Raw genomic sequence first — 23,274 nt, forward strand, 5'->3', positions numbered from 1 at the left:
TTTATGCAATTCAGACTCATTTAATATATCTTAATTTTTATGCAATTCAGACTCATTTACATATACTCTGTATCACTGATTTGCTTAATATCAATTTAGAATCAGATTTTGAGGGACAGAAAACCCAAAATGTCCATGTGGTAAACACTATGGGAAATTTCTGTCTCATCAAAATTTCGAAGTCCAGGGCTAGTTAAGTAGGTCCAAAAATCATAGGGAACTCCAGAACTTCAGAATTCTTGTGGTCCAGAATAATCAATCTAATTTAGTCCCTATATCCATATTCCACTCTAACAGAAAAAAGGACAGAGAGAAGAGTGCCCTATCACATTAAGGACACGTTCTGTGAGATTCTTACTTCCCATTTGCCAGACTTCAGTCAAAGGGACCCACCAAGTTCTAAGAGAGTTTAGCCATCTATCTTCAGAGTGGCTATCTGGCCAGCTAACACGGAAGGTGGGATAGCTCTATTTCATGGAGAGAAGGCCCGAACAGAGAAGGCCTAGTCTTTGCCACAAAGGAATTGTTTTTACCTGCAGAAAGCAGTGTAATTACATCAAAGCAAAGACTATCTACAAGGGTAATGATCTCAGATCTGAGAGGAGACATTCTAGGATCTTAGTAACTTAGGGACAGTTGGGAAGAGGAGAGGAAGCTGAAAATGAGCAGATGTCTGCTGCCCAGGTCTCACTAGGAGGGCTTAAGGGTCTTTAATCATCTGAGAAGCTGCCCCAAAAAGGAGAACTGATAGGGTCTGCAGCAGAACTGATGAGTGTGGCCAAATCATGCCTCATTCAGATCATTACCATGAGGAGGTCCAAGTTAGCAGCTGTAGTAACCAGTAGAACAAAAACGGTAGAGACACTTGGAAGCCAAAATCATAGTAGAAATCCACTCAAAGAACTATGCTTAACAGAACCCTAGAAGAGTGGGGTGATGACTAGATGGGGAACAAGAGAAAAATTTAACCCAGGGGAACTAAGCACACTACAGAAAATGATGGTCAAATGCACAGAAGTCATAAATACCAGGGGAAAAAGGTCATTTGGAGTCCATCTACCATCCTACCATCAACTTTGATTTCTTCTTTCCCATTGTTAAATGGTCTAATTCCACAAGATACCATTTGATGTCACTTTCACCACCTTTATGAAGCCTTAGGTCTTTTATAAGATTTGCTATTTTACCGAGCAATCCATTTGCCCTACATTCACATCACATTGACAGCAAGAATCAATGGCTGGGTGCTAGCTAGTGCTAGATATTAGCTCGTGTTCTATGGAGAGAAATGGTTAAGTTTTCAAGTGCTTGGTTTATTAAGTATTATTTCTGTGAAGGGACATCAATATTATGGCTGCAGCAATGCCGAGAATAATTGGGTAATTCAGACATGCATAGAGTATCACATTAAACAAAGACCAAGGCAGAGTCTCCTGCCTATAGCTAAACCAGGAGGTAGGAAGCATCCATGTTTGGTTAGCATTGAAGGAGACTCTCACTGCCTTAGATAATCATTCACCCTGCAGCTTAAAACAATAGCCATTGATTGCCTCACAGTTTCCTTAGGCGAGAAGTCTGAGCCAAAGGAGTCTCTACTGGGTTCTCGGCTTAGGGTCTCACAAGGCCAAACTCAAGATTTGGACAGCCTGGGCTTTTATATGGAAGCTGTGGAGTAGAAGCAGCTTCCAGATTCATTTAGGTTGTTGGGAGAATTCTATTCCATGCAATTTTAGGACACAGGCCCAGGCTTCCTTGTTAGAATGTCAGCTGAGACTTGTTCTTAACTTCTGAAGTCTGCCTCATTTTTCAATTTGTGGCCCCCTCCATCTTCAAAGCCAGCCAAGAGCATGTGGTGTTCCTCTCCTGCTTTGGATCTCTCTGCCTTCTTCTAATGGACATGTAATTTGAAACATTTTAAAGGATATTGGATCCAGATGGATAATCTAGGATTATTTTAAGGTCATCTGATTCATAATCTCTATTGTATTTTCAAAGCCCCCTTTGACATGTAACATAAGCATAGGAATAACACTATGGGGTGAGAAAACCACAGGAACCAAAATTCTGTTCGATACAGAGACCTGGGGTTTTGGATGAAGACCTCAGAAATATATCAGCTGTGGCTTAGACATGGATTCCAAAACCCAGTGAATAATATTGAAAAATGAGTCCCTTCAAACTGCAACACTAGAAGAATAGGAGAAACATGGAAGGTGATCAATGACCCCACGTAAGATTAGAAAAGCTGAACGACATAAAAAAAAATTCTATCACATTTTTGCTCATTTACTATCAACTAAATTAGGTTCTAGAACAGAAAACTGAACAATTTTTGACTTCCATTAACTTGATAGTGAAGTAATAACAAATTAAATACAAATTCAGGGACACACGGGTGGCTCAGCAGTTGAACGTCTACCTTTGGCTCAGGGTATGATCCAGGTATCTGGAGATCAAGTCCCTCATTGGGCTCCCTGCAAGAAGCCTGATTCTCCCTCTGCCTAATATTCTGTCCCTGTCTCATGAATAAATAAAATCTTAAAAAAAAAGATACAAATTCATACTTCTTACATAGGATTTTAGATTCAAAATATTTTGTCATCTGCTTGGTTTTTCATTTCATTCTTTTTTCACTATTGCTCAGTGCTTTACTTAAGTTTTACAATAACTATTTTAGTGATGCATATTATAAGTATATTCTTCAAAGTTCACTTAATTTAGTAAAAAAATTGTTTCCCATTTTCCTCAAATAAATTAATGCTGAAATGAAATTCCTGCTGATACTTTTCCCATATTTTGTATGTATTCTTCAACAAGGGTATTCCCAGTGAGACTAATGGATAAAGTGTCTGGGTGTTTTTATTCTTGACACCTACTCTGAGAACCCTAGTTTCACCATGTCCTTAGCACTGCAGAGTATATTTTATTAGTTATTTGTTCCGGATTTGAGGTAAAATCTGCATTTTGATTTTTGTTAGTGAAATCACATACTTTCCCACTGATGTATTCACTAGATGTCTGAAATACCTGATCAGGCCCTTTGTATATTTATTAATGAGATCTGTTATCACAGCCTCAGCACCAGCACCAACTCGTCAGTGAAGAATCCCTACTACTAGACTAACTGGCCAACCTCTCCTCCACTCTCTTTGGTTACATTGTTTTACTTCTTTCATTCCACTTATCTCTGTATGATATTAACTTGGTCATTTAACGATTTTTTATCACTGTACCCTTCCCATAACCACAATTACACCTCCATGAGAAGACCTTATCAATCCTAAGTCCTAGATAGGTAATAGTGCCTGGCATATTATATTCAATAACTATTTTTATCAAGTAAATAAAATTCATCATCTACGTAACTTTTGAGAAAAATTTGTTATTACCAACATTAATTTAATGATGTTCTTTCATTTATGCTGTACAGATCTCTCCAGAATATTCTTAAGCTTTTATTTCCTTGAATTCTTTCTGAAAATACTACTCAAATATATCAATGTGGGAACTTTATAAAAAGGTAACATACTGCTATAATCTCAAGGTTTGGGTCTTCGTGAATGCGATTAGTGCTCTATATAAAGGCAATCCCATTGAGTCACCTTACATGAACCAGGAAGCAGGTCTTCACCAGACACTGAATAATATGGTATTTAGATCTTGTACTTTCCAGCCTCCAGAATCGTGAGAAATAAATTTCTATTCTTTATAAAACCATGCAGGCTGTGGTATTTTGTTTTAGTGGGTGAAATGGACTAAAACCAGTGAAGATGGGGGGAGGATATTTTCAGGGAGTCAAAGCATTTATAAATGAGATTTTGAGGGTGTGAATGATTTACGACAACTACTGGCTCATTTTTTAGCTAGATGATAAGCACTTTTGGGGATGCCTGGGTGGCTCAGTGGTTGAGCATCTGCCTTTGGCTCGGGATCACACCCCAAGCCAATTGCAGTTTCTATTTACTTTCAACCTCAAATATATGAAGGATATAAAAACCATACAGTACATAAGGATAAGTAATGGTTTTCTTATAGACTACAGAAAGATCTAGGGCTACCTCCCCTCCATCACCTAAGTCATGTATGCAATGAGGTCTATGGTGACATTGATATAGAACAAATCCTGAAATAATAACAAAATAATTTTTTGCATAGTGTAATTTCAGTGAATCTTATTTTTTAACCCACAGGTTCAACAACTTTTTTATCTATATATTTTTTTATTGAAGTTCGATTTGCCAACGTATAGTATAACACCCAGCGCTCACAAGTACGTATTTGGTACTGAAAGAAAATAGTGTTTGATATTTTGAGCGCATGTTTAGCTCTGATGGTGCCAGTAGATTTCAGACCCCCAAGGGCAAAAAACTTCTTTTATGCAAGAGGCCTAGGCTGCTGATTCATTCATTTGTTCCTAGCTAAAATATCAAAGGGCAAGCAACCGAGGAAGATCTTTAATTGTGTGTGTGTGTGTGTGTGTGTGTGTGTCTGTTAGCATCATTGCACAGATGGAGAGAGAAGGTGGGAAACAGAAAGCAAGACTGTCTCTGGTGTTCAAATACTGTTGTTCTTTCTCTTACTTAGGGAAGCATCAATGTTGAGAAGCAAACACAGTGACCCTTCACAAGTAGCTGGTATGAACACAAAGAAAAAAGATTCCAAAATGCAATTTTTGGCACTTGATGCCAAAAAAAATTTAGGTAAAGTCAAATTTATAACCTCACTTAGTAATTCCCTTAAAAAGAAATAGCATGATGATTATGAACCCTAAAGTAGAACTGATGGTAGCAATTTTGAATGCTTCAACTGTTTTTATGATTCCACTTGTAGGAATATTGATTGTACCTGAAATCAAGCTGAAGAACCAGCTTCTAAATGGAAAATGTTTTCAATATAATTCAGTAAGTCTTAGAGGTCCAGGCAAGTAACTTGTTTAATAGTCTCTTTGCTGAGATATCTAGTAGAGTTTTGTTTAAATGGAAACTTTACTGAAAAAAATAAAGCCTACCACATAAATTTCTAAATAAGAATTCAAAATATTGCTCAAAATGAATCCTTTTATTTTGTATCACAGGTACTCCTTTTGCTTCTTTGGAAGCAGCTTTACTCTTGTAGATCATTCAGTATAGGCAAGAGCTAGCAAGAAGAGCAATACCGGTGTCTAAGTCAGCTGAGTGGGGCTCCTCAAGGCTGGTTAAATTTATTTTTAGTTCTGATCCCCAATATCAATAGATCCACCTTCAGCTTGCTCCTGCTGTCAATGCTTTCCCCCCCTCCAACTATTTATGTTAGTGAGAACATGGTCTGTAACTAGTTTTAAAGACTAGAGTATGAAATGTTGTTTTCTATCAAGTCATTAAAAAATAACAACCAAGTAATGTAGACCAATTGACAAAAATTTGAAGAGAGATCACAAAACCTGAAACAAATACCTGCATATTTTGTTTTGATTTTGTCAGAGCCAGAAAGAGAAATAAAGAGAATGCTGCTGTTCTAAGAAGTCATTGGCTTGCCTCTAATCCCCAAGATTTAGTTAAAATAAACTCATACCATCAGTCAACAACCAGACAACCCTACATGCCATTTTGAGTCTGATCTCTTAGTTGATGCATTTATCATTGTCTGCCTACGATTACAAAGTTTCCTAATTGGTCTAGCTGCCTCCTACCTCCCATTTCCCAACTCCATACACTATATTGATCAAAAGATCTATTTAAAATACTTATTGCTCACTTACTCTAAAACCTGAAATGACTTTTCACTACCAAAACAAACAGTAGCCCTTTACATACAGTAACATGTTTTGCATTATCCTCCCTCCCCTAACTTCTCTAGCTTCATTTCCTCCACTGCTTCATTGTCCTTAGTATTTCATAAATTCCCAATTCACTGCAGATCAAAAATGCATGTTTGATCATTTTTCACGCCTCTTAACATTGCTGGCCATACCCACCCAATACTTGGCCCTAATTCTTCCTAGAAGACTACTTTTGGTTCCTTATATAGATGTTTTAGAACCCATAACCCTGTCACAATTTCTCTGATACATTTTTTAGCAAATCCTGGAAAATTTAAGCAACTCTCAGAAAATTCAAAGAAAATATTTATGACCTTTATAACCTATAAATTCACTATATGTGCTACACACTAGGTCACACATAGCATTTACATGTTAAACATAAAAGTCATATTACAAAGTAGAAAAACTTCTAATATTAGGCTATCAGAGTTAATTATAGCCTCCATTAAGATGACTGAAATAAAGCTAGTTTTTATGGTGTTTACTCTAACTTATTCAATTCATTTTAATATAAAGACGCTTGCTTAAATCCTAACACATATACAATGATAAAACCATCATTTATATCAGAGTAACAGAATACCACATTCCTAAGATCTTCAAGATCATCTCCTATAATCTCTTTTTTCCACTGAGGTCCAAAAGTGATGCCAGGGACACCTGGGTGGCTCAGCAGTTGAGTGTCTGCCTATAGCTCAGGGCATGATCCTGGTCCCAGGATGGAATCCCACACTGGGCTCCCCACTGGGAGCCTGATTCTTCCTATACCTAGGTCTCTGCTTCTCATTCTCTTTCTGAGTCTCATGAATAATTTTTTAAAAAAAAATATTTTATTTATTTATTCATGATAGACATAGAGAGAGAGAGAGAGGCAGAGACACAGGCAGAGGGAGAAGCAGGCTCCATGCCGGGAGCCTGATGCGGGACTCGACCCCGGGACTCCAGGACCACGCCCTGGGCCAAAGGCAGGTGTCAAACCGCTGAGCCACCCAGGGATCCCCTCATGAATAAATCTTAAGAAAAAAAAAAAGTGATGCCAAATAGCCAAGATAGAATGGTTAATAAAAGACAAAGCCACAATGGATTTCTTTTTTTCCAAATCCTATTAGGTCTCACTCACATGGAGTCTGGGATATACATAAGCATATAACCCTGTTCAAAATGCCATCTTAGGCCATATTACCTAGCTCTTTATTCCTAAACTTATCTTAAAATCCTCCACGTTCAGTAAAAAAAAGTCTAGCTTACAACTCTGTCTTAAGTGAATGCAATAGTACTTACTACAAGTGTTTCAAGCACATTTAAGAATGCATAAGGATTTTCTGTTATATTCCCTATGTTTATTTTTGATGAATGACTATCTTCACAGGATTTTGGAAACTTCATTGTCATCTAAAACTCATACATACATAGAGCTAGAATCATACATAAGAGTTGAGAAATGAATGCACTGGGTTTTTCTGTTTCTAGCAGTGGGCATGTGGGGTGTGGGGTATGTGGGTTTGTGTGTATGTTAAAGTCAATCTTTGAATTAGAAATATTTACAATTCAAAGTTTTTAAGGTGTAGAATGGGCTACTACTTCTAACTTCCAGTCTACTCAGTTCCCATTCTCACATGCAACTCCAGATTCAGGTTTCAACTACGAATACTCTTCCAGAAAGCTTACATATTTATGCATGCATACAAATAAATACACATTTTCATCATCATAGTGTTTATATACTACAGTGCCATTGTTCACTTTGCTATTTTTACATAATATATTTTGGTGGTCTTTCCGTAATAGTACTTAAAGAGTCATTTTATTCCTTTATTGTTTTTAGATTTTTATTTATTTATTCACAAGAGACACACAGAAGCAGAAACACAGAGGGAGAAGCAGACTCCCTGTGGGGACCCCGATGTGGGACTTGATCCCAAGACCCCAGGGTCATGCCCTGAGCTGCAGGCAGTGTCCCCCAGAACTTATTTAAAACAGTCTATAACTTATAGACAATTAGATTTTTGCAATCTTTCATTATCCCAAGAAATAAACTTTAACTTCATGCCATGTATAGATGATAGGTCTATAAAATTTCAGACATCGAATTACTAAGCTAAAGGTTATAAGCACTAGTCATTTTGGTAACACCAAATATCCCTCTGTGAGAGTTGCACAATCTTATATTATACTGTCAGTGATAATGCTTGGTTCTTCACATGCCCTCAACACATTTTGTTATCAAAAAGCTTCCACGATTTTGCCTATTTTATACATGAACATATTTAGTCTTCTTAGATGACCTTTATTAGGAATAAAATTGAATAATTTTTTTTAGATTTTTAAGAATTTTTTTCCTATGAACTATCATTGCATACCCTTTGCCAATTTTGCTGTTGGGTGGTGGTTTTCCTATTTTTATTAGAATTGTTGATGTTAAGGAAATTAATACTCTTTCTGCTGGTATGACTTGCAAATTGTTTCTGTTATGTGTATTTTGAATTTGCAGTTTCTGCCAGATAAAATTTTTATTTATGATAGAAAATTTAGAAAACAAAGAAAATACTGATAAATTCTATTTTTAGAGAATCTTTTCCTATATCAAATATACTTACTCCATAGTTTCTTCTGGTATTTTTATGAGGTCATACTTTAATATAAATATTTGATCCATTTGTAACTTATTCTGATAGAAGATATGGAACCAATTTTTCTTCCCAGGTGGCCACTGATTCATCCATCTCAGTCGGACTATTTTTCCACATTGACATGACTGTTCTTGCAGGAGATATAAGAATGTCAATAGGTATTATTTCCAATATTTGCCATCTGTGGACTAATGTTACTTACAAGAATTTGTCTTTTCCAGTAGTCTCATGCTAGGAAATAAACTGAGAGACTATTAAGTAGAAATGCAGGAAAAAATGCTGTTTATGTGGGTGCACTGTCCATTAGATCTCAACAGCCATATGCAGGTCTACATCCAGTGTTGGGAGCACTATTTTACTTTATAGCTATAGAAACAAGGAAATCAACCAAGTAAACCATAAACATCCCACAACTAACTTAGTTTTGTGTTAGTATCATCACTTCAATTTAGCTTTCTTCTCAAACGCTATGCTCTAAATATTTACATAAACACTTAAAACAGGGCAAACTATTCAGTTATCATGTGACTGTTTAGAACTTCTAACTGCCAAAACCACCATAATAATAGTGAATTATAAAATTATTATCTTGAAGCAGTAAGGCTTTTAGAAAGCATAGGATTTATATTATGCTGAAACAAAAACCAACAACAGCAGCAGCAACAACAAAAATCAATGTTTGTAAGCAACTATAATTAAGATAATTGTTCAAATGTAAATGGATTAACAATGAGGGGATCCCTGGGTGGCTCAGTGGTTTGGCGCCTGCCTTTGGCCCAGGGTGTGATCCTGGAGACCTGGGATCAAGTCCCGTGTCGGGCTCCCAGCATGGAGCCTGCTTCTCCCTCTGCCTGTGTCTCTGCCTCTCTTTCTCTATCATGAATAAATAAAGTAAAATAAATTTAAAAACAAATGAAAAGTGCTTGATTAGAAGACATTTTCATTCCCTGCAATAAATGAGGATATAAATACAATGATTAAGCTATGCAGGTTAGCTGTTTTGATAGCAAATGAGGGAAAACTAAAAGCTTCCTGTTTTTAGAATCTTTCAATATGGAATTCACAAACCCAAAATCATGGAGCTGGAAGGGCTTTTGTAGATTTCTTTTACCCATTTGAATCATGTCAAGATTCAGGCAGCATGATCTGGCAATGAAGGATAGAAATGTGCAATTAGCCCAGAGTAGTCTATCATCATAACGAATAAAAATGGAAAAGAACGGATATTTTAGAAGTTAAGTTACTGCTAAAGTAAACGATGTTTAAGAAAATGTGTACATCATATTATTCATGGGCTCTTGGTATGCCACCGTTTCAAATCATTAAGTATTTATTCTTCTAACTAAAGAGAAAGGATAATAAAGCAGAATTTCTGTAACTGATTTCCTACCACAGATATCACTTTAGAAGTTGATTTCTAGCATAAACACAAATTTAAGTCTTCCTCAAACAGCAATTTGTAAGTCAAGACAAGTACACTTCCTCTTCTGATGGCTACTTTATGTTCATAGAATCAGAGGAGCTAGAAAGATGATTTATGTTGCAGCATTTCAGATTAAACAAGTGAATTGGTACCTTTATGCTCCTGATTCTCTGATGGACTCCAATGCATCTTGAATCTGCACAACATTGATTTTTAAGACAGCAAAAATATTTTTACAAGGATCATCTGAAACTCGCACTTTAAGGTTTACATACAAGAAAAGAACATCTGCAGGAGGTGGAGAAAAACACTTGTTCTCTGGAGCATAAGTCTGTGACTGACAGCAGAGCACAACTGAAACACAAAATATTTAGCTTTTTCATGAGGCTTTGAGAAAGCGCAGATATAAATGAGTTTGCACGTCTGTGTGTAGAAGCAGTGAAGCACAGCTTTATCTTGTTTGGTATTCTTCCTTTAAGAAAAGATTAGTCAGCTGGGAAATATCAGATACTGTTTTCTAAATAATATGCTATCAATATTTTGTTTGATATTTGAATATCTTCATTTGGCAGCCCTAAGTAAAATGTCTGGCACATAATAAGCACTCAAGCTTTCAAAATTCAAGGAAATATTGAAATATGTTACTGTAAGATTTAGTTCTGTGGATTTTATTTATTTTCTCTCATTTTAAATATGGTCCTCATATGTGCCAGGTTTTTTTTAAAGGAAGTCTCAATGGCTCAAATAGGGTATGATCAGATACTTCTAATCACTGAAGAGAAGAATTAAAATTCTCTAGAGACCCCTTATAAATCTGGTCCTTTTTTAGCAGATCACAAAAGAAATCAAGATGCTAAAATTCTTAGTATTGTGAAGGCTACACATAACAGCAATCATACAACAACATGACTAAATAAAGATACATATAGAAAAATACATCAGGTGTAATTTATCTACCTGTCACTAAATTTGCCTTTTGGATGGAGACCATAAAAGAAAAAGGCAGTCAGAGGCAAGGCAGTCCGGCAAAACAGGGGACTCAGCCACACTGATTTTCAGATGAAGCAACAGACCTAGTGTTAGAATAAGTCAGCATCCTATTGGCAAAAAACCCTGCTTCTTTGACAGAAACAAAGCACAGGAGTAAAGACAAATGACAAAGCAGTAATCATTAAGGAAAGGAGACCAACTAGACAGCCCCTCCTTCTGCACTTATGCCAGTTGGCATGGACAGTGTTTTCCTAATATATGTGTATATATGTGACCTACACAAGGGAAATCTGAAAAGCTGTGACCAAGAGATGATATACTAAATGGAGGCAGCAAGAAGAATTGTTCAGTGAAGGTCTATGAGCACATCTAAAAGCCAAGTGATATGAAAGTGTCTTGGGCCTCTTCAGTATCACTAGGTAACTGTTCTGGGAAGCAGATGGAATTTACAGTCTGTAACCACTTTCCATTGTGCTTGGAAAGCACAAGTTGCATAACCATGTGTGTTCCTCACCTCAAAGATAAAATATACACAGTTAAGAGAAAATGCAACAGCTAAAATATCCTTTGATCAGAGCCTCATTGTTGGGAAGTTGTAACAACTTGCTTTCTAGGTTTCCATGAGATAAGAACACCCTGCCACTTAGGCTTCAACAGAGGCAAGAAGATAATGATTTCATGTCACATGAAACCAGACTCATTGAGCTTCCCGTTGAGTTCACCAATTCGGAAGTTCTTTAAAGTGGTTCTAAACACAGTACCACCAAAAGCAGTTGCCTTGGCTTTGCACTGGGTTATACGAAGCCCTTTTGTCAATCCATAAAATCAAATGAACCGTGCAAGAACTTTTCAAGGAATTGCTCTTTGACAGAGTTGAAAGCATCATGCAAAATATCCAAATGGTGCTTAATATTGCTTTGGATTGGGAATACCACAAAAATCATACCTACACTAGAAAACAAATTCTTAGTTTTGGAAGGCTTTAAATCAATAGTTCTCCACTGTGGAAGCCACTGGGAAAAAGTGTCAAAGGTCACAAGCTGATGATCCCTCTCCCTGTTTGCCTTCCTTTTCATGTTCACTTTTCAGAGCCACTACCCAAAACCATTATAGTAAGAAAAACTCTAGAAAACAAACAAACAAACAATAACAACAAAAAAGCAAAATATCCTGGTCAGTGAGCAAGTGCAGATTTACAACATGGGTTTCAATCATGAGGAACACTACTCAGTATATATTCTTTGAGTAGGGATTCAAACTCCCTCCCAACATTTAAAAGCATGTAATGTTTTCAGTTAGTTAGCAGTGATGGTAAAAAGTCTGACAAATTAGTGATTACTGAGTAATGGATGAGGCATGTATCCACACCATCTGCATCTCCTCTCCAGACCACAGGTAAAAGGTCCTTCCCAGCCCAAGACTCAGCCTTCCTCAGCTGATCTGATGTTCTGTTCTTCCTTTTTCCTTACCTAATCTTTTCAGGACTGCTGCAGGCTTAAATTGTGAGAGAAGCCACGATGCCCTTCGACAGATGAATGGATAAACAAGATGTTACACACACACACACACACACACACACACAGGAATATTACTCAGCCATCAAAAAGGACAAATACCCACCATTTGCTTTGACATGGATGAAACTGGAGAGTATTAAGCTGAGTGAAGCAAGTCAACTGGAGAAGGACAATCATCCTATGGTTTCACTCATACAGGGAATACAGGGAATATAAGAAATAGTGAAAGGGAATAAAGGGGAAAGGAGAGATAATGAGTTGGAAATATCAGAGAGGGAAACAGAACATGAGAGACTCCTAACTCTGGGAAATGAACAAGGGGTAATGGAAGGGGAGGTGGGCAGGGGGTTGGGGTGACTGGGTAATGGGCACTGAGGGGGGCACTTGATGGGATGAGCACTGGGTGTTATGCTATATGTTGGCAAATTGAACACCAATAAAAAATTTTTTTAAAAAAAGAAGGATTGCTGCTGGCTTTCTTTATAGATTAGAATTATTTCCAAATCTCTTTCATCCTTAAAAAAACAAACAAACAAAAATCCCTAGTTATTGTGTGTCACTGTAGCTCCTTAAATTTTTCTCTCCCTTCCCTCACTTGTAAATCAGAGAGGTTTACTCTCCATCTGTTTGTTTTTGTTCCAACTGTTCTAATTAGGCTTTCAATCCCTAAAACCCTGTTTAAAACTACAACATCTCCCTACTCTCCATAACAAACTTATTGACTCTTTCTTATTTGATCCCTCTGCTACATTTAATACTAGCTCCCATTTATCTTTCATAAATTTCTGTTCTAACAGAATCTTGTCATAAAAGTTCCTATCAATGACTCCCTATAGGTTGAGTTTATAAAACACCTATTACAAAATGCAAGAGGGAGATTAAAGATACAAATTTCATCTTAGACCCACAATCTGTAATCATGCTGAAGAACTGACAGGTCAAAATCTGGCATAACACCCAAATATACCAAGCCATTTCATACCTGTGCCTGGTAGATCCTTTCTCACTTGTCAGCTATATAGGTTTAGGAAGGTAAATACATGACCTCCCATATTCCCCTTTCTGAATTGGAAAATCATTTGGGAGATGCAGCCAAGCAGGGGAACAAATCTATCTGTGATGATGTTGTTTCTAGACAATCAGTTTAGGCATGGCTGCTTTCCCTCTGTTATATACTGGTACAGGACAGTCATCTTAGCCCATACTCTGAGAAGCAACACCTGACCCACTAAACCCTTATCATAGGAAAGAAGTATCTATAGGTCTTGGAACATGGTGTATTGTTATTTATTGAATCAATGAACATTAATTCTAAATGGTCTACTATTCCCTTTGCAGTAGAATACATGTATTAAAGATATCATTTTCTTCAAAGGATTGATCAATTCACTTTATGCCTTCAAAAAGCCCTTCAGTTGGGCAGCCTGGGGGGCTCAGTGGTTCAGCGCCACCTTCAGCCCAGGGCGTGATCCTGGAGACCCGGGATCGAGTCCCACATCGGGCTCCTTGAGTGGAGCCTGCTTCTCCCTCTGCCTGTTTCTCTGTGCCTCTCTCTCTCTCTCTTTGTATCTCTCATAAATAAATAAATAAAATCTTAAAAAAAATAAAAAAACAAAACAAAAAAACAAAAAGCCCTTCAGTTATACCAAATTTGTAGATTGTGATTGTTCTTATGGAAATTAAGTTTTAATAGAATATTTAATAATAGAACACAGTTTTAAAACAAAAAAATCACAGCAAGATCTATCACTCAAGGTTGCAAATGCAACCAGATGGCAGTCAGACTAGTGTAATTCAAGGACAGTTTATTTACCAAAGGACTTTTCACTCAGGGAACAGAGGATAAACCCAGGGCTACCAGTAGACAAGCTGTTAAACACCTCTAGGCCTGAATGGATGACTAGAGGGAAGAGAGGTTTCCAGGGCCAGGCAGCAGAGTCCCATAGAACATTTGGACAATGTTCTCCAATTGTTCCAAATTAGGAACTTATTTGGAGAAAAGCAGTAACTTGCAGATGCCTAACACAGCAAGCACTAGGGGACTTGCAAGAAGAAGCCAAGGGAATAAATACCCCAACCTCACTGTTTCCTCTTAACTTTGACCTCCTGCCACCCCATGGGCCAAATCCAACCAGAAGTCACAGAGCTAAAAGTCCTGCTGTTGTGTTCCCTTCAGTTTAACCTCCCAGAGCAGGGAGTAAGATGAAGGGGGGAAGCCCATCTAGTGGGGGCAAAAAGACAATCAGCATAGCACAATGTAAAAAAAATCCCCAAGAAAAATTCTAAAGAACATGGTTAACTTTGTTCTTTCCTATAAGTATACTGTATCAAATAAGTAATTCAAAGCTCATCCAAATTAATGTCACCCACTTTCAACTATTTCTTGAGCATTTAATGTGTAAGAGAAAAAGCACTGTCAGTGATAGAAAAGTTAAGGAGATGGGATCCCTCCTCCTTCCAAGTAACTTACTAACAGGTGACCAATATGGTACGATGTAGTGAATATTTTAACAAATTAATGGATAAATCACTCCATGGCCCAATTTTTAAAACCAGTTTACTATGTTATCTGCCTAAACTAATTCATATAATTCTAATTTATAGCACCTATCCCTGTACAACCAGAATACTTGGACTTAATTCTGAAAAAAAAAATTTTGGTCATATTTGATTTACAATATTACATAAGTAACAAATTATCAACTGGAAAAACTAGAGAAAAAAAGCCCACCCCCCCCAAAAAAAGTCACAAGCTTAATTTACTAGTAAGAAGATACAAACATTAAAATTTGTTTTTTATTTCCATAAACATCAGAGGTATACAAAATATAAAACCTACACAAACATTTTAATGTCAGCTTATAAACATAAAACAGTAACACTAATCATTAAAAATATTTAAGGTAATCCTATACATATTTCATTGTATCTCTAACAATATCAAAAAAATGTAAATAAAACAGATAATAAAGCTCCCCTTGAAGACAGAGTATACGGAGTACTTTATATGTTAAAGTAATATAATCAGTTATCTGTTCCATTTTATCAAAATGCAATTAATTTAAGGAGGTCACTGTCTGGTTTTCAGAAATAGCCTGTAACTTATATCCAGTCCCGCAAATGTCAAGGAGGATGCCTTATGAAAGCATTTCAGTTTCAACTTTCCGTTCAGAAAAAAGTTAAAAAAAAAAAAAAAAAGCACAGAATGGAATTCTGACAAAAATGAGTTATAAGAGTAAGTTTAAACTATAAATGATCAAGAAAAGTTATCTGGAGAGAGAAGTATGAACAAAATTCTCAATAGTGCTATTGATCACCTATTTTTCACAAGCCCTTAAGCTAAGCACTTTTGAGACTCTAAAATCAGAATGGAGGGCAGACATTCATAGGACCCTGAGTTCTATATTAATTTTAGAAATTGCTAATTCAGATTATATTCTCCCTCAAAAGATGTTAGTATGTGTTAGTCTAGTAAAATCATGGTGTTTGACATATCTATAACCAACACCTTTCACCATTGAAACCCACCTCAGATCCCTCCTTGAATGAGACTAACTCTTGAAAATTAAATGCATGTGAAGGAAATGCAGAACAAACATACCAATTTAAGAATAATAACTTCTATATTGTTTCTGCTGATAGGTGAAATCCCTTATGCTCTGGATGTTAAAATTCTTTCCTAAAAAGTACACAATAGCCATAGTTCACCCAATAATTTAATAAATGACTAATCAAGTAAGAGTGTTTACTGATGAATTAGGATGGTGAAGCAGAGAGGGGACCATTAGTACATGATCTCGAAGAGATTTTATTTGATTCAGAAATTGAAGATATTATGCATAAAGGTAAAGAGTCAGAAAATAGTAGGAGACTTGTAACGTGTGCATGCATGTTTGTGTGTACACATACATACAGGTATAAGGTAATGATATAAACAATCCAGTCACTTAATAGTCCTAAAAGAAAACTCACTTTTTACTTTATACACTATGCTAGATATATTCACTGTTCAGTATGCTGGTATATAACAGATGAGGTTCCTGACTTGTTGGAGCTTTCAGTCTAGTAGGCAATAGTGACCAATAAAAAAAAAAAAAAAATTTCTTCAGCATCACCTAGCTAGGTGCTATGAAGTGGTATGTTTGGGTCCTAGAGCAGCAATTGAGGGAGTCACCAAAACTTGGGATACCCAAGTCAAACTTCTTGGGGAAGTGTAGTGGAGCTATCACTAAAGTTTACATAGGAATCAGATAAAAACCAATGAAGGGCAGTTTTTGAGGATGAGCAAATAGGACATGCCAAAGTCCTAGGGTATAAGAACATGATATTTGGTTGAATTTCAAAACCTATTAGCCTGACTAGAGCTTCAACTTTGGAGAACTGCAGTAGTAAAAATTCAAGTGGAAGGCTATGCAGGTCCTAAGGGCCTTGTGTCTGTTGGGGCTCTGTATAGAAGGAAAGAGTGGAGAAAGCCTGCAACAGACATAATGGTAAGGAAAGTGAGAAAGCCATGCCCTCTGGAGCTTTAGCACCTCACTTACTAGCTGACAGTGGGAGTTTGAGTCCGTGATATCTAGGGACATGATCCGTTCTGACAATGAATCCATGAACCAGTAAGATCTGGAAATCAAGTCAATTCTGTGAGGCAGAGAAATATCCCTATAAGGACAAGAATTCTGATTATTGAATGAGCTCTTCAGACATGTCAAATCAAATATTCAAACATACTAATCAACATCCTTTACCCATGTGATGTCCCTCCCTCTAAATAAATCCACCAAGAACAGAAATCCAAGGGGAGATCTTTTAGCCCCATATAAATGAAAGTCCTCTTGAACAAACACAAGTTCCAGGCAATCACCTCAGCCCTGGCCACAGAGGTAAGGAAATAAAGAGCTTAGATGACCGCATTTTTATCATTGTTTTCATAGCATTACCTTATAAATTACTTCCAGGGTTAGACTAAATACTTTCAACAAATGGTTGAGGGAATGGCTTTAAACTGAGAAAAAAAAAAGTCAAGTGAGGTGTGAAACTACATTGGCAAACTTAATCCCTTTGCTATTACATATTTTTGGCATTTACTAAGCATACAGAATAGCTGGATAAAATGGCTTTTATGGCAAATACATTCAGATACCATGTTGCAAATATGTTTATATTACAATGGAAGAGGCCTCAAAACTCCTTGTGGAAAAACTGCTGTTTTGAGAATCAGGAAATACTAGTTCTAGTTATATTTTTGCAACACGCCAGGTGTGTGACATTGGACAAGTTACTTGGTCTCTGTGAAGATTAGTTTCTTCAGCCATAAAAGAATGAAAATGCATATAGCACTGGCATTGACTTCTTCACAGCTATGTTATGATGTTCCCTTAGAAGCATGGAAGCTAACACAATTTGTAAAACCCTAAGTACTTTAGAAATCCAAGAGCTCATCATAGACACTCTACACTTACATCAGCACAAGTAATACAGAAGGTATTTCCATTTTTGGTTGAATCCTAGCTTAAGAATGGCACGTGCTTCCACAGGAGATGTACAGGAAGAAAACACCAAAATTGAGTCTAGTCTTCATAGTTCTTAGAATACTCAGGGGAAGAGGGCTTCCCTTTTATGCACTTTAGCATGGTCCACGCAGCCAATTCCAAATAGAAACCCTAAAAGGTAGAAATGACTCTATGGGAATGTTCTGAGCACTCTTCCCTGTTTTCTATTTTGACTGACATCTCTCTTAGCTAATAGCCTTGGGAACACTAGCCCACTGAAGTCAGCACCCAGCACCCCAGAAGCCCTTAAAAATTTTAAACTGTACAAAGCTTTTTTTTTTTTTTAAACCACATGCACTTGGAAAAATACCAAGTCATATGAAGCCTCAGGAAGGTATAAATATTTTAACCCAAACCTACTGTGGAGGTAGCAGCATACTTTTTACACCTCTGAATAACTCCTGAAAAAAAAATAAAAACAGGGATCCCTGGGTGGCGCAGCGGTTTGGCACCTGCCTTTGGCCCAGGGCGCGATCCTGGAGACCCGGGATCAAATCCCACGTCAGGCTCCCGGTGCATGGAGCCTGCTTCTCCCTCTGCCTGTGTCTCTGCCTCAATCTCTCTCTCTTTCTGACTATCATAAATAAATAAAAAATTTAAAAAAAAAATAAATAAATAAATAAAAAAAAATAAAAAATAAAAACAGGTAACAAGGAAAAAAAAAATCATGGATAAATTTATACTCGGTAACAAACTATCTCTACCTCTAAAATAGAAGTAACCAACCAGTAAAAGCCAGAAGACTTACATGGTACCACTGACATAGGAGGAGGAAAAAAGAGCCTGGAAGTGACCTGAGGACAGGAGAACACCCAAATATTCATCAGGTCGGTATGTGCTGGAAAGGGGCTAACATGAGAACAACAGCTGACAATGGGGGTGGTTAGGTCTAAACCAATAATAGACGAATACACAGCCAAAGTACAGTCTAAAAAGGACTCAAGCACTAGAAGCACTTCCAGACTCACCACTAACCATCCAAGAGCTCTCTTCCAAACAGGATCATGCAGGAGAAACAATTGGGAGTAGATTCAGAAATTAACTGGCTAAGAACAACAGGCACACAGAAGTAAAGTAGAAAAGGCAAAGAGCCAGAAATGTCAGAAAGCTAACCAACATATTTTAAAACATGCCACAAAAACAACAGGAGCTGTAGATGCAGTAAAAATTCCAAAAACTGTCTTGAACTGCATAGATTTCCTTCTTAAAGTTCATGGAAAGCAATTTTGCATAAATATGAGCAGTGGAAAAACATCATGGTCAAATCCTGTAAAAAGTAATTAAAAGAACAAAGATTAAATAACAGCCTTATAGACAACAAAAACACCCAAAAGCCAGCAAAACAAATTATTTCACAACAAACTAAAAGTCTCAAGTAAATGATACAAGAGGTTAAAAAAAATTACAATTAGGATAAAACATTTTACAACGAGTTGATGAAATTCAGAATATATTTAGATTCAAAATAACACTAAGAAATAGATCAAACTAGAAAGACAAAAATAATGTATAATGTCTTAACATAAACAAAAGGTGAAAAGGAAGAAAAGTTTCCAATGAAAGGTAAAGAGGAAGAATATGAAACAAGTGACAAATATTGTAGACAAAATGTACACAATGTATACATAGGAGTTTCTGAAAAGGAAAACAAAGTAAAACAGGAAAAAAACTCTAAAAATTATAATTCAAAAACATTCTTAAAAGTATAAGTGATTTAAAATTATATACTGAACAAGTGCACCATATAACTGACCAACCAGATCAACACCAAAATGTGTTCCAGTAAAACTACTGAACTTTAAATACAAAGAAAAAGTCTATATAAACAGTCTAGACAAAAAGACAAAGCAATTTATAAGAAAAAATCTTTCAACATCTATGTTTCTATGCCTAAGAAGGTAACATATTTAAGAGAAACAAGCAAAGAGAATGTATGTGAAAGATTTTATAACCAGAAAAAATGAATTTCAATTACAAAGGGCACACACACACACACACACACACACACACACACAAAGTCTTAAAGACTCACATACTATTGCTCCCATGAATTTTTCCTAGGGACTCTTTCACAGAATCAAATTGTCAGCCAAAATAACTAAGTAGCTTTCAAAATGAATTCCCATGATTAACTGTAGAGTGAACACTAAATGGGGATTAAGAGGAAGGGACTATTATGACTATGTGCTCTGACGATGTAGATATGGTACAACTATTTTTATATGGAGGGAAGAATATAGGGAGAACAAATTCAAGAATAAAATTGATAGTAGTTATATTGATATTATTCTGAATCTGTTTTATGTAGAACATGGGATAAAGCAGAAGAGTTATTTAGAGATATTCTTTCTTCTTGTTCTCAAATACCAGTATTCTCACTGTGGAAGGAAAAAACAGAAGCAACAGACAAATTAAAATAAAAATATTACAGTCCTGAATTTAAATTGAAAATATTTGGTATTACCCTTCAATTATTTTTTCTCAATTATTTTATATTTAAGTAGAAAACTAGTTATTTCTCTCTTCACTAAAAAGGCATAGAATAATGACCAACCCAGCAGTAATGAGAATTCTTAGTGTCCAGAATACAGCCTTGCATTACAATTTTTCCAGGTTTGGGGCAGGAAAAGTGTGAGGTAATACGGGAACATCCTGTTCAATCTTATATTAAGGATATCATCAAAAACATGTTCAAAGAACTCAACAACCAATTTAACGAGACTCAAATTACACAAAACGAGTTTCCAGAAGGTAAGATTAAAACTAGTAAAATATAATTAAATTCATGACATTCTTATTAAGCTAATTATCACTCTGAAAGGAGGAGAGTGACTTTTTTTTCTTTTTTTTTTTTTTTTTTTTTTTTTTTGGAGAATGACTTTTAAAATGGTAAATTAGTTTCCTATCTTAAAAACATTATCCTGCCTTTTTGTAATTAACTATATAGCACTGGGTAACCAAATAGATGAAGCAGTTTAGCTTCATATTAAGGTGTTCCAAATATTCAGTTTAAATAAAATGATAGAATTCGACTAGCAGCATTTTTCAACAATAAATTAGGTCTAGGCAGTGCACAGCAATGGCCACTAGAATCACAAAAATAGAGACAATCAATTTGTGCCTCTTATTTTAAAACAAAACCCACAACAATACCTCACCACTAGTAATGTTGCCGAAGGGACCCAACCTGTACCTAATCAAACTTAAAGATCCAGCTACCATTTGTAAATACAGAGGAAAGGAAAAAAAGACAAACTGAACTATACCAGCAGTATGAAATCACAAATATTTATCACATGCAAGAAACTCTACAAATCAAACAAAGATTTTCTAAGAACCTGAAAAGAGAATGATGGAAGAAGAATCTTCTATTGGAGATTTAAAGGATATATTGGGTTTTTATTGTTTTTGTTGTTTGTTTTTTGTTTTGCTTTTATTTTCTTCATGAGCAAGACTAAGGTAGAGCACCTCACGATACATGCACTGGTGTGAAAAAAAAAAATAAATGCAGGAGAGTGATTACTATAAAAGTCAGAATATTAGTTTTGATGGGAAAGAGGCAGAAATGAATGAGATAAGGCACATGGAAGATTTATGGGTTGTCTGAACAAGAACCAATTTCTTAATGTGAATTGTGATTACTGGACCACTTTTAAATAATTCCCTAAGCTATACATTAGTTTTAGAAGATTTTATGATTTTTAAAAGAATTTCAAAAATTTAACCCAGTCATTTGTAACTCTATGATTAATTCTACACTGATAAAATATTTTTCTTTCTCTATAATAAACTTAGGATATTTTAATTACTTAATAAATGCAAGATAATTAGCCATTTGACAAAAAACCACACATTCATGTGTAACTAGAAACTTACTTAAAATAAAAACTGTCTAATTCTTATTTCTGAGTACAATATTTTGCACATAAAAATCATTTAATTTTTAGCAAAGTTCAGAATTCAACTAAAGACAAATTATAGTTCTAGTTTCAAGCTTCTAGATCTTGTACTTGTTAAAACTTTCAACAAACTACTAAATTTTTTAATGGAGCTAACTGTCCTTCAGAGTTAGTAAACTCATTAAGAGACAAAGCCTCCACTAATTATTGTGTAAGTGTTTGAAAAATACTATTGGTACTTTAGTCTCAAACTACATTTTGATTCACAATCACAGTAATAAGATACCATCACATATACTCTCATGAGGATTCAATTTAAAAAAAAAAAAACTGCTATACTTCTTCACCACAGTAGTAAGTGCACAACCTTATTTTCTTTTCTCAAAATACTTCCAAGAAATACAATGATCCATCTAAATGGCCTACAATTGTCCATCATTCTTGTGTGTGGTATATCAAAATCTAATAACGGAGAAGACAGCTTCTTGCAAAACTAACCTACTCTTCATATGATCCAGCAGTCATGCTCCAAGGTATTTACCTAAAGGAACTGGAAAGCTACATTCACACAAAAACCTGCTAATGAGTGTTTACAACACTTTTATTCACAATTGCCAAACTTTAGGAGCAAACAACATGTCCTTCAGCAGGTAGATGGATAAACTTAATATATATATATATATATATATATATACATAAATATATTTGATTTTATAAATATTTGCTATTTAATATTTTATTTATAAAATCAAATATTTATATATTATGTTATAAATTATATATATGTATAATTTATATATTATAAAATATAAATATATATTTGATTTTATAAATATTTGGTTTTTATTAAAAATAATTTGATTAAAATATATTTGATTTTTATAAATATATATATACACACACACGAGAGATAATAGCTCATATCTTTTTAGTGATAAATAATCTATCAAATCATGAAAACATGAAAGAAATTTAAATGAATATTACTTGTGAAAAAAAAAAATCACCCTGAAAAGGCTATATACTATAGGATTCCAACTCTGACATTTGGAAAACTATGAAGACAGGAAAAAAAAAAATCAGTCACTGCCAGTGGTTGAGGGCATAGGGAGGAAGATGAGTAGGAAGAACATGGAAGTATTTTTCTGGTAGTAAAAAACTGCCTGTATGATATTAGAAGGATGAATACAAAACATTATACGTTTGTCCAAACCAATTAAGCATGTAACACCAACAGTGACCCATAATGTAAAGTAGGGACTTTGTGGGGTTATGGTAGGTCAGTGTCTAGGTCCCTCCACTGTAACAGATCTACAACTCTAGTAGCAAACATTGATAATGGGGGAGGCTATGTTATCTTTGGGGGCAGGGGATAAAGCAAAATAACTATAGCTTCCTCTCCATTTTGCATTATCTTTCAATTGCTCTAAATGAATCTTTTTATAAAGTTGAATAATGTGACTTAC

The sequence above is a fragment of the Canis lupus genome, chromosome 2 (genome assembly GCF_048164855.1).
Source record: "Canis lupus baileyi chromosome 2, mCanLup2.hap1, whole genome shotgun sequence".
Classification (NCBI taxonomy): domain Eukaryota; kingdom Metazoa; phylum Chordata; class Mammalia; order Carnivora; family Canidae; genus Canis; species Canis lupus.